Raw genomic sequence first — 11,858 nt, 5'->3', positions numbered from 1 at the left:
GGAACAGTAGAGGGAGAGGGAGAAGCAGGTTCCCCACTGAGCTGGGAGACTGATGCGGGGTTGAATCTCAGGACCCTGGGATCATGACCTGAGCCAAAGGCAGACGCTTAACCATCTGAGCCACCCCGGTGCACCCCCAGGTCTCATCTTTCACCTGCTCCTAAGGTGTCTTCCAGTTCAGTGTTGATGTTGTCCTTCTGAATAACGCATACTGGGAAAGAAGATTCTTTTTTTTTTTTCCTGTTTAAGAGATAACCTTTAATGCAACTTTTTATCCCCTTTAAAATGGATGCACACAGTGTTTTAGCCTAGGCTCAAAGCTGAGTATTCTCCCATCATTTTAATAATTGTTTAGGCATGTCCTATGACAATTATACCGAGTTTCCTCAAACAACCCCCCACCATCACGACCCCTATGTTCTGCTTGTTCATATTCCCTTTACCCTTTTCTCTGCTCTTATCACTGGTATCTCTGCTTATACTTGAAAGCAAAAAGCAATTCCAGATTACAGCCAACTCAATGGCCTTGCTCCATTGTATGGCCCCTGATGAAGAGACAGAAAAGGGGAGAAGCACGAAGGACCATCATGGGTTGAGATCAGGCAGAAGCCTGAAGCCCAACTTGTTTTTTAAAAAGAGGCTCTTAGACATGTTCCCAGCAGATAAGTCTTGACTGGCTTGGAGAACAGGAAGGACTACTTCAGAAACACCACAGTGTTTGAATTTCTAGAGGCCCCCCAGGCCAAGAAGACATCCCTGCAGTGCTTCACCACACATTCATTGCTGCAGTACTCATTGTCCCAGTCCTTACTCACAACAGGACGGTTCTCACAACCGGATCTCACACATCGAGGCTGGGGTGAGAGTGTCACGGGAGACCCACTCACCAGTTCAACATCCATTTGAGAAGGAGACTCAACCTCAGGAACTACATCTGTGATCATCTCACAGATTGTCTCAGGAGAGGTTTCCTCCACTGTGTGGGCCTCGGGGCTGTTGTTCACAGGCCGCTCAGGACTACTTTCCACAGCTGGTGGGACTAAAGGCGTCTGCATTTTCAGAGTGGGTGGAGGCACAATCTTGATCTGCAGAGGTGGTGGCTGTTGCTGTAAATTGATTCGAACTTTCTGAGGTGGAGGCTGTTGCATGGCCTGCAGTGGGGGAGGCTGCTGCAGAATGGTCACTTGCTGCTGAGTGGGGGGCTGAGGCATCTGTTGCAGTGGAGGGGGTTGTAGTCGGGGTGGAGGCAGTTGCATAGAAGCAGCAGCTGCTGCCGCTGCCTGCAACACTGAGCGAGTGACAATTTGGGCTTGTTGACTGGGCTGGATAGTGGCTGTACTGGTTTGGCCCAGTTGGATCCCCCGGGAGGTCACCACTGTGGCTGGGATAACGGTAACCATCCCTCCTTGAGACATAGTAATAGAAGAGGGCAACATCTGTTTGGTAATAATCAACTTGGTGATATTGGGCTGACCCCCAGCCCCAGAAGATGCCTGGTTTGCCACGTAGGAGGAAAGAGTGGAGTTAACAACAATGGAAGGGGACAAGGCAGGGGGTTCTGTTGAGGCTGGTGCTGGAGATGCTGGGTCAACAGTAGCCATAGGAGGTGGAGAAGGAGTCTGTGATGGTGGCACTGGATCCAATTCTACTGTTTCCCCAGTGGCCTGACACCCTTGATTGTCTTTATATGCAGCCAGAGCCTTCAGATACTCTTTCTCGGCAGCTTCAGCTTTCCTCTTGTACACCTGTGTTTGCTCCTCTCCAAGACTATCCCACATGGAGGCCACAATTTTTGAAACCTCCCCAAAAGTGGCATTGGGATTCTGTCCCTTAATGGCAGCCTGTGTATCACTAAAGAATAAAGCATATGCTGAAATTGGCTTCCAGGGTTCATTAGGATCTTTCTTTTTTCTCTTCTTTGGGGCCTTCTGCTTTTTTCCTGCTTCCACCACAACTGTCTTCTGGCTGGGAAGTTGCCTCCGGAAATCCTCAACACCATCCTCATGAAGTGAACTAGTAGGTGAAGGGGTGGTTGAAAGACGATCCTCAGGTGACCGGGCAGGTGGCAGGATGGTGCCACCCCCTAAGCTCAAACCAAGTTGAGAACTCAGTTCTGACTGATCAGTGGTGGTCAACTGGCTATGCCCCATCAAGCCAGATGTCATGTCTGTCATTGGTACATCAATTGTAACAGGTGGGTTGGCACTATACTGGGTTCCTATAGAATGGTCCAAGTCCATGGTCAAGCCCCCACTCGGGAGCCCCCCGCCCTGCTCCCTCAAGCCATGGGTCATGCCCACAGGCATGTCCAATGTCTGGACCCCATACTGGGCTGAAAAGCTGCCATCCTGAGAGGAGGAGGGGGTCTGCCAGGTCATCAAAGTGGCCAACCACATCTGAGACAGCCAGCGAGGGATCCGAATCCAAGGAAGTAGGTGGGATTTCAAATTCCTCATCTCCCAAGCTTGGTGCCTGGACTGTCTCGGCCCCTGACAGGAAGGGGTGCGAGGGCCCTGGGATCGTCAAGCAATTGTCATTTCCTCCGGGAAACTCCATCTTCACACAACGGCTACCACCGTCTCAGTTCCCTCATCGCTCCCACGGCCCCCACCGGATTCGAACTGCCGTCACTTCCGCAAGGACCGGGAAAGAAGATTCTAATGCGTGGACTCATTCAACTTTCTTCTCCTTCGTTTCCAAACTTACATGTACCAATTTCCACCCCTACTCTCTCTCATTATGCCTCCCATAATCCAAAACCGGTTTCCTCACCTCTGTTCTTGTTACTCGCCTATTGCCCTGGAGACTAACTCCATTAAATATCCAATTCCTGCTCTTTTAATCTTCTGCCATTCTCAACCTGCAAACACAACCGCTTTCATCATTGTTATCAATGCTAACATTTTTTGAATTCTTAACTGTGTGCCAGATATTTTGATGAGCACTTTCTAAGTGTTGCATTTAATCCTCACATCAACCCTGTGGTGTAAGTAATATCATTAGTCTCCTTTTACAAAACAGGAAATAAGCTCTATGACATAAAGAAATTTGACCAAGATCTTGTGGCTAGAAAGTGGCAAAACCAAGATGGACCTCACAGCAAGGTTCTGCAGAAATGCTCTCATCTTCCCATTGACTCATAGGATTGTTTTCTCTGCCTCTCATTCGCTTTGTTCTGAGCAAAATATAAAACACACTTCACCTAATTTTCCCTCCACCATACCACAAACATACTAAATCATGCCTCTCCTTCAAAAAGTCAACGTTCAAGTAAATTTAAAAATAACCATATTAAATCGCCAATCCCCTCCAGAGGGGATGGTAGTGGAGCCAGCAAGAACAAACAAACCTTGCAAACAAAAACGTGGATTATCCAAAGTCACTAGACAGTAAGTTTTAAGCCAAGCTACCTGGGAGAAAACAGTACGCTTGACGCATGCATAGCGGCAAATATCTCAACAAATGACATCCTCAGGGGTAGGAATGTGAAAGGTCAGAGGAGGGAAGAAATGTATCTTGGGTCCCCAGTATGAATGCAAAATTAAGAAAACAGGGCTTTGATTCTGGCCTCAAATGCTTTTGATTTCTCTCCTTCCTTCCTTCCTTCCTTCCTTCCTTCCTTCCTTCCTTCCTTCCTTCCCTCCCTCCCTCCCTCCCTCCCTCCCTCCCTCCCTCCCTCCCTCCTTCCTTCCTTCCTTCCTTCCTTCCTTCCTTCCTTCCTTCCTTCCTTCCTTCTTTTTAACGGACAAAAGAAGCCTTCTAACCAGCAAGGTAAATAGTTCATGGGTTATTTATTTTATCTCTATTCCTGGTTAAATTGAGTTCAAAATAATTAGATAACCCTGGAAAGGCCGTGACTGGTACTGCTTAATTCCACCGAATGATTTTCCCGCGTAGTTGCCCAGTGAAAGGGGTTATCTGTTAAAACAAGCTTTAAACTATTAATAGAGTAAAATTACAGCTTCAGCAGCTAACCCCAGGTAACGTGGTTGTGGTAGGGTATTAAGACTCAGGGTTGGGGGCCAAGCTGCTCACTTCCCCCAAATGACCTTTCTTTCTTACTTGCAGTTGACGGTTCCATACCAGACCTAACAGTTAACTTGCTCCCGACACCTTACACTATTTGTGGCCTTAATTGAGGGACCTAAACAAACAAATTAATCACCCTGGCCCATAAAAATGACAGAATTCATATGGTAGCATTCTTCATTCTCTCCAATTTGTTTTCCTGAAATCCCCGCAGCGATTTATTTGCTGAATATGCGAGTTTTTTCCCCCTTATGAAAATTACAAATTGTTGTCAAGGTTAACGAGTTAATATTCTCATTCAATATTTATTTTATGGGGAGACGGCGGAAGCGCAACTCTTCCTGTACTTCTTTCCCCTGCAAAGTCTGGTTTCTTAATCAAAATGACAAGGACACTGTCCTTTGTATAGATACTTGGAATCATCGAGACTAAAAAATGAGCTTTATTAATCAACAGACCCTGATTAATTATTATAAAGTGCGGCGCCTACATTTCTGTACATTTTAATAATTCCTGCAGAAGGCTAACAATGTCCCCGGAGGTTTAGAGGCTTTGGAGTTTGAATGTTTCTAAGCAATGTCACAATAAATAGTCAAGAGTAGCAGTGTTCTTTCTCTAATCCACTTCGCTTCAAACCGACAAACCAGGGAAAACCTTCTTTTTTCTATTTCCCATCTATAATTCATCATTTGCATACAAAGTAAGGAGCCAAGAATCAGCAGCTTCATCAGTTTTCAAAATACCAGGGGACAGTGAGGGTGATTTATCGCAGGCCACATGATTTAGTTCACATAATCAGAATATTTCTGCAGAAAACAGCCTGACATGCTTTCTTGATAAGAGTGACCACACAGAAGACCGACGGGAGAAAGGCCAGGGGTCTGAGAACCTCCTATGAGCTGTGACTCCCCAACCTCCTTTCCCAGACATGCCCAGCCTGAGTCCCTGTCAACAAGGGGATATCACCCATCGTAAAGGCTGCAGGTATACACATGTTTTTACCACTCCGGAACCACCCCTTTAAAATATCACATGGAAATTAATTAATTAATTACAATAAAATATCACACGAAAATCACCCAGAGCCATGGCGATATTCTCTAGCTTGACTGGGGTTACCTCAGGGTATATGTTGGATAAAAGTCACGGGATCATTACCTTAAGATCTGTGCATTTCACTGTATATCAGTTTGACTTCAATTTATAGGTTGAAAAAAGAGCCCATAGGAAATAAGAAGAGAATTAAAACAGCAATGTCTATGTGTCTCTAACATCATGACGTCATGAGATATATATATACACACACGCGTCTGTGTGTACATAAAGGCATATCTATTTGTGTGCATTTATATATGTGTGTGTGTGTGTACATATATACATATATACACACACACACATATATAATGTCTATGACCAGCCACATTCTCCTGTTTCTCACTCTTAGAACGGCTCTGAAGTACACAGGGACACAGACATGCTAGAGCTCCAGCCATCACATCAACATTCCAAGGGGATCAAAAGGCCAGGAAGCAGGAGAAAGGCAAAGAATAGTCAGATGTTCTATTTTGATCTTCTACATAGGGACCTGCACTTTCATCTCGCTGGCCACAAACGTACCATGTGGGCCCTGCTGGGTTCCAGTGTGGCTGTGAAATGCTGCTTCTTAGCTGGGCTCACAGCCTGAATAAAATTGCATATTTGTCTCAGAGGAAGTAAGGGAAGAAGAGATGTTAGGAAAGCAATGTACAGTCTCCACCCCAAGGCTCACAATAGAACTCAAGGTGACTTCAAGAACATCCCAGACGGTATGTTTCTTCTTACAAATTTGAGTTTGTGGCCTGAGATCTGCACCAGCTTCATCTTTTATAACGTAACTCCTTGAGTAGGAGAGAAATGGATGTGGTCACAGACGGAGCTCCTGGGTTTGGGAAGAGTCCACAGCCTTTCTTCTCCATGGGGAAGCCCCAGTGAGGAACTACTACAATGTGCCATTTATAGTTATAGCAGTTATGAATTACTTTCAAGTTTCACCTCTCAATAAAACTCTTTCTAGATTTCACCAAAGTCCAAATGCACCTCTGGAAGTCCTACGGGAGACTCCATCACCCAAACTAGATGTCATGGTGGAAAAAAATCAATCAGGAGCAGCTGGTCTGCACATTCCAAAGAAACACAAGATTCTACCCCCATGATGTTTCTGGAAGGCAGTCCCTCTTCCCTTCTTAAGTCAGGTGTTTCTATTACATGGACCGTAGAGTCCTTATAAACCATCTATCAGATTTCTTCATGGGACTCAGGCATTGTGAGGTCAGGACACAGGCAGCTGACCAGGTCAGAGTTTTGTGGCTTTTCCTGCACACTTTTGTGATAGAAGTTTTGGTGGGTATATCTCAGGGCTCTGGAATCCCGGGCCTCCTCACTGTGCTTGCATTTTACTCTGTAGAAGTACAAGTTCAAATCACAGATAACAAGTAAATGAGATTATGATGTTAGCTTTCTCCAGAGATAACAGCAGTCCAGGTCATAAAACTACCATATGGCAGATTTGGCAGTCTTTCCTGAGTGCCATGGATTAATTATCACATAGACAGTCTCCAGTCCCCATTTGCAAGCAGCTCAATCCCCCTGTGGCAGAGATTGGCAACCCGGTGAAGGCGAGAGCTTGTATTATGTTTGGCAGGGACACGATGTGACCTTAGTGTGGCTGGTTCTGTCATCTCTTAACATTTCGCTCATGATTAAGTTTATCATTTCAAATAAACACAAAATGTCAGGTCTCTGGGTCTACTTAACATGGAGAGCCAAAATAGACCTCTCTTTGATTTAAAAGGGTCCAGGCCAAGGCAACGATCTGATTAGCTCTCCCATCTGACTTGTATTAGAGCTATCAGATAATACAGTGAGGGCAAAATCCTTGCTCCAATTGGCTGGTTGCCACAAACCAAACCCCCACAGGGTAGCTGCCATATTTCCCTTGACATCTCTAGGTTTACTAACTCAAAGCACTGGTTACTGGATTGATTCTCCTGGAGCTTTGCCTTTCATCCTGGCACCTACTAACCCCGAATCAATTCTGTTCACATTTATCCTGGTTCTCCAGCAGTGGAGGATGCCTGATTGTCCTGGACCTTGCTTCTGTTCCGACCCTCATTGATAAGGACAGACCAGAGTGCTTATCAACCTTTCCCCATCTGGAGCTTCAGTAAATATTCCCTCCTCTCAACAGATATCCTGCCATCAGTTGACACAAGACATGGGGCATTGGATGGTTTACTTCTCAAGTATTTCTTCACTCAACTGAAACCACCAAGTAGAAGGGTTGAGGGGAAATGCTCTGTGTCAGCTTAGCTCTAAAGATGCTGCTGTAGGTGAGAGGCAACAAGCCTCTTAAATACAAAAACGTTTGTATTTAAGGTGCTGGAGACTTCCAACATCTTTGCCTTTAGCCCAGTCTCTCATTTTTATGATTACGCCATGCATGACTGTACTAGTCAATATCACATAACTACAGACTCTTTGCAACTATGCTTTTCAACCTAGAGCAGAAGTCAAAGCCTCTGATTGCTCAGAGGTGATTCATTCTTTTATTTATTCAGTAGACATTAAAATGCTTGCTCTGGCTTCATCCACTCATCATGCAGATCACCCTCTCTTTCTCTTTGTCCTACAGCCAAATGGGCCTCCTCCTAATGCTTTGGACAAGCTGAGGTCCTTCCTCCCCAGGAGACTTCTGCCATGTTTTTTTAATTCAATGTTCTCCCTCTCCATTCTCTTGACCATCCCTTGCCTACTTAACTTTGATTCATTTTCACATCTCTACTCCAGGGTGCCTCAGAAAATAAACCAGGAAATCCCATGGTATGCCTCCACAACAAGAAGCAGAAACAAATAATTAAAACAACGATCACAGGTATAATTAATAAATTGTGTTGCTGACTTGTTAAATATTACCCTTCCTCGCTAGCATGCAAGGTTCCTGAAAGTCTGTGACTCTATTTTGGTCAAATGGTGATTCTCAGTGCCTAACCCAGTGTCTTACATGAAATGGTACTCAATAAATGTTTATTGATAAATTGAACACTTGCATGTATCACCCAGAGGGTTGCTGCTGAAATGACATGAGAAGTGTTCCCACAGGAGCTCACAGGTAAGGTGTGAAGGGTAAACAAAGGATGGCAATCAGTGTGAAAAACATTATAATACATTACAGGTCCTACAATGGGTAAAATGTTGATGTTAAAATATGTAGATTTTCAATACCTTTTACCACATTTCTCTAACCCCCATCAACACCTTCAAGGGGAAGGTAGATATAGACAAAGATTTTTTTTTAAAGCCAATTTGCAATTCATTGAACTTGTAAAACAAATAATATCATGAAAGTCAAAGTACTCTTGATTTTCAAGAACGAGGCTTGGTTCAGAGGGGGGGAAAAAAGAGGTTTTATCAGAATTCCAAATATCAATGGAAGAGCTTAGAAGACTATGTAAACACTGTTTCATAAATAAAGCAAAAAAATAGGGGCAGATATATGATGATGTTGTAGTCTTATTCCAACCTGGTAAAGAAAATTTCTTTAAAAAATTACAAAGTCTTTGTAAAGGGAGAAGAGTTTTAGAGAACAGTAAAGTCATTGGGGGGTACCTAAGGAGAAGCCCTGGCCTTTCTCCCGTCCTAAAGAACAACCTTTAGTGGGAGAAGTTGGGTGTGAAACAAATGCTCAGATAGATGTGGAAAAATTGTGGGTCATGAGGACTTGTAACTCACTTCCTCTGGCATAGCCCAGTCAGCTTATAAGCCTCTTCGAGAAGGTCCTCTCCCATTCAGCATAATGCTACAGAAATATGGCACCAGAGAAACAAACATGGTGCCAGAGAAACCAACATGGCACCCAAGTCGTCTATTAGCAAGGGCTGAGAGACATGTCCAGAGGCTGGGTTCTAAGGACAGTGTCATAGAGCACTGACTGTATCAGTACAGTAGGAGGAAACCAGCCAAGAGTTCCTGAGCTCCCAAGGAGCACAGGGTAATGCTAAGATGTAGAGAATGGACAAAGAATGCAGAAATGCTAGAGATAAGAAGGAGATTCCAGAACAGGATCCCCAAACACCAGATGAAATAACCTATTTGTAGTGGAGACCAACAGGGCCAGAGGATGGCACAAGTCCTGGACATTTCTCTAATGCATGGATGACTTTCTCAAAAAATTATAAAACCATGGAAGGGAGGAAGATAGGTAGAGAATCTTAAATATTACTAGAATTTAATTTGGTCTTGATCTCCAAGGCATAATTAAATTCCAGCTTCATCGCTTTAGCAGCTCCGTCCTTGAACAGTTTGCTAACCCCTCTGTCCCTGTTTTCTTGTGTGTCAAACGGACACAGGACTATGCACATCTCATAGAGTCGTCATGAGGATTAAATGGGTTAATCCGTATAAAGAGCTTAAAACAGTATCTAATGAATATTAGACCCACTATTTTTGCATTATTGCTATTATGTATTAAGATAGAAAAATAACATAGCACAATATGCATTGTGTCATCCTGCTTGGGTTAAAAAAAAACATGCATGAAACTTAAGTGACTTTAATATTTATAACACCTTTCAGAAAGAAGACAAAAGGAACTGTTGGCAGGTCATACATCTAGGAGTTGGAACAGAGGCTGAAGACTGGCAGGGAAAGGGGCCATTTTTATCATTTCATTCCCTCCTGTACTGTTTTTAATTTAAAACAAATAATGTGCTTGCATTATTTGTAAAATGACCGAAAAAGCAACAAAATTAGTGATACTATTCAAAATATGTATTTTCTAAATCCGTTGGGGTAGATCTACATAAGATGATTTCAACAAATACAATATTTAATGGCAAATGGTACCTACAATAAATGGAGGGGTCATTAGGAGGCTGTAACAGGTTTGGAAAACCCCACGCTCAAAAAAAAAAAAAAAAAAATGACCACGGCCCTGTTTCCCATTCAGATTGCCACCTTGATGGTGGAAAGGGCTTCCAATTATTATCATCATTATTAAATATTATTAATTATAATTATTAAATATTATATCAATATAATTGTCATTGTTATTATTATCTTAGCTCCATAACTTACCAGCATACTGACCTTGGCAGGTTTTATCACTTCTCTGCCTCTTTTTCACTTGAGGGTAATTTTGGTCCTTAGCTCTGGGTAGCAGTGAGGATTAAATGAGATAATGCCTGTAGAGTACTTTGTGCAGTGTTTAGCACACAGTAAGTGCTCAAAAGTGCATCATCATCCTCCGCCTCCTCCTCCTCATCATCATCATTTTATCATCATCTCTTCTCATATTAACCACACTCAGGGTCATTTTCCCCTACTGAAACCATTCTCCCGAACCCCATGCAAAGGAAGAACTGAATCAAAGAAGCTTTTAAGAAATTTGAGCTTCTTTCTTATGGACACCATTCTCTACACCGAGAGATTAACCCTGATAATGGATTTACCTGATTTAAAAAAAAATAGTCGGGACACCTGGGTGGCTCAGTCAGTTAAGTGGCTGCCTTCGGCTCGGGTCATGATCCCAGGGTCCTGGGATCGAGTCCCACATCGGGCTCCCTGCTCGGCGGGGAGCCTGCTTCTCCCTCTGCCTGCCGCTCCCCCTGCTTGTACTCTCGCTCTCTCTCTAGCAAACAAATACAATCTTAAAAAAAAAAAAAAAAAAAAGAATAGTCAACGAAAAATTGACCTACTACGTTCCAGGCATTCTGAAGCTCGGTTGCCCTGGCAAATGAATATACTTGAATAAAATTCACTTCCAACTCCCCACCCACCCGCCCCCATAAAAAAAAAAAAAAAGCAAATGAAACAACCACTTCTTTCTCTGCTCAAAACCATGTCCCTGTCCTTTGATGAGATGATATCATCATGAAGCCATCATTCAATGTCAATTTATGAGAATCAGCAAAGCAAAGTAGTAAGATTAAGTCATGGTAGGGATGCAGGACAGGGGTATAATTAACACCGACAGGTGCTTGGATTTTTTAAAACCAACATCAAGAAAACCACACAAAACTACAGTGTAATGTAAAACACTTTCCTGAGCTGGCAGGGGAGTGGACTGAACGACCCACAGGGTCCCTGTTCCAACTCTAATTGCTATTATTCTCTGGGATATGATATCTTAATCAGAAACAATAGCTTGTCTAATTGACTAAGATTGGGGGGGAACCCTGCTACCTCTCACAGATATCTGAACAGCGAGCGCAGTAAATGAGTAATGCGGTGAAATTAAGAAAAGACAATTCAGACAGTGAGATCAATTAGATTGTGAACAGTCATACAAGCAGAGGCCCAGAAGCTTCTTCACTTGAAGTATTTAACACCAGAAAGGTGACATAGAGACATCCTCTGCAGAATTATCTTTCATTTGCAAGATTGGATGGTTTATTCTTTTTTTCAAAAATAATACTGAATCATTCTTCACATTTATAATGTGCCTCTCACCCATGGAAGTTTTTCTTAAGATTCATTTATTTATTTGAGCGAGAAAGAGAAGGGGGAGGGGCAGAGGGAGAGGGAGAGAGAGTCTCAAGCAGGCTTTGTGCTCAGCCCCACCCCTCCATGATGAGCGGCTCGATCTCACGCCCCTGAGATCATGACCTGAGCTGAAACCAAGAGTCAGATGCTTAACCGACTGTGCCACCCAGGCACCCCATCACTCATGGAGTTTTAAAAGTATCTGCATATATTATGTCCACATCTCTGGTTACCATCACAAAATAATTTATTGTAACCCCAAATTTCCAGATATGGAAATTAAGATAAGAGTGATCTATTATCTCCAATAT

The 11,858-nt window shown here is 43.3% G+C and overlaps 1 pseudogene; it reads right to left on the bottom strand.

Annotated features, from left to right (window-relative positions):
* Positions 1-695: 695 nt before the first annotated feature.
* Positions 696-2,615, bottom strand: LOC114225518 (TOX high mobility group box family member 4 pseudogene; annotated as a pseudogene).
* Positions 2,616-11,858: the final 9,243 nt, after the last annotated feature.

The sequence above is a fragment of the Eumetopias jubatus genome, unplaced genomic scaffold, assembly GCF_037043125.1.
Source record: "Eumetopias jubatus isolate StellerSeaLion01/CBP00866 unplaced genomic scaffold, mEumJub1_p1.0 scaffold_9, whole genome shotgun sequence".
Taxonomy (NCBI): Eukaryota; Metazoa; Chordata; class Mammalia; order Carnivora; family Otariidae; genus Eumetopias; species Eumetopias jubatus.
This window is presented reverse-complemented; position numbering and strand designations above follow the sequence as displayed.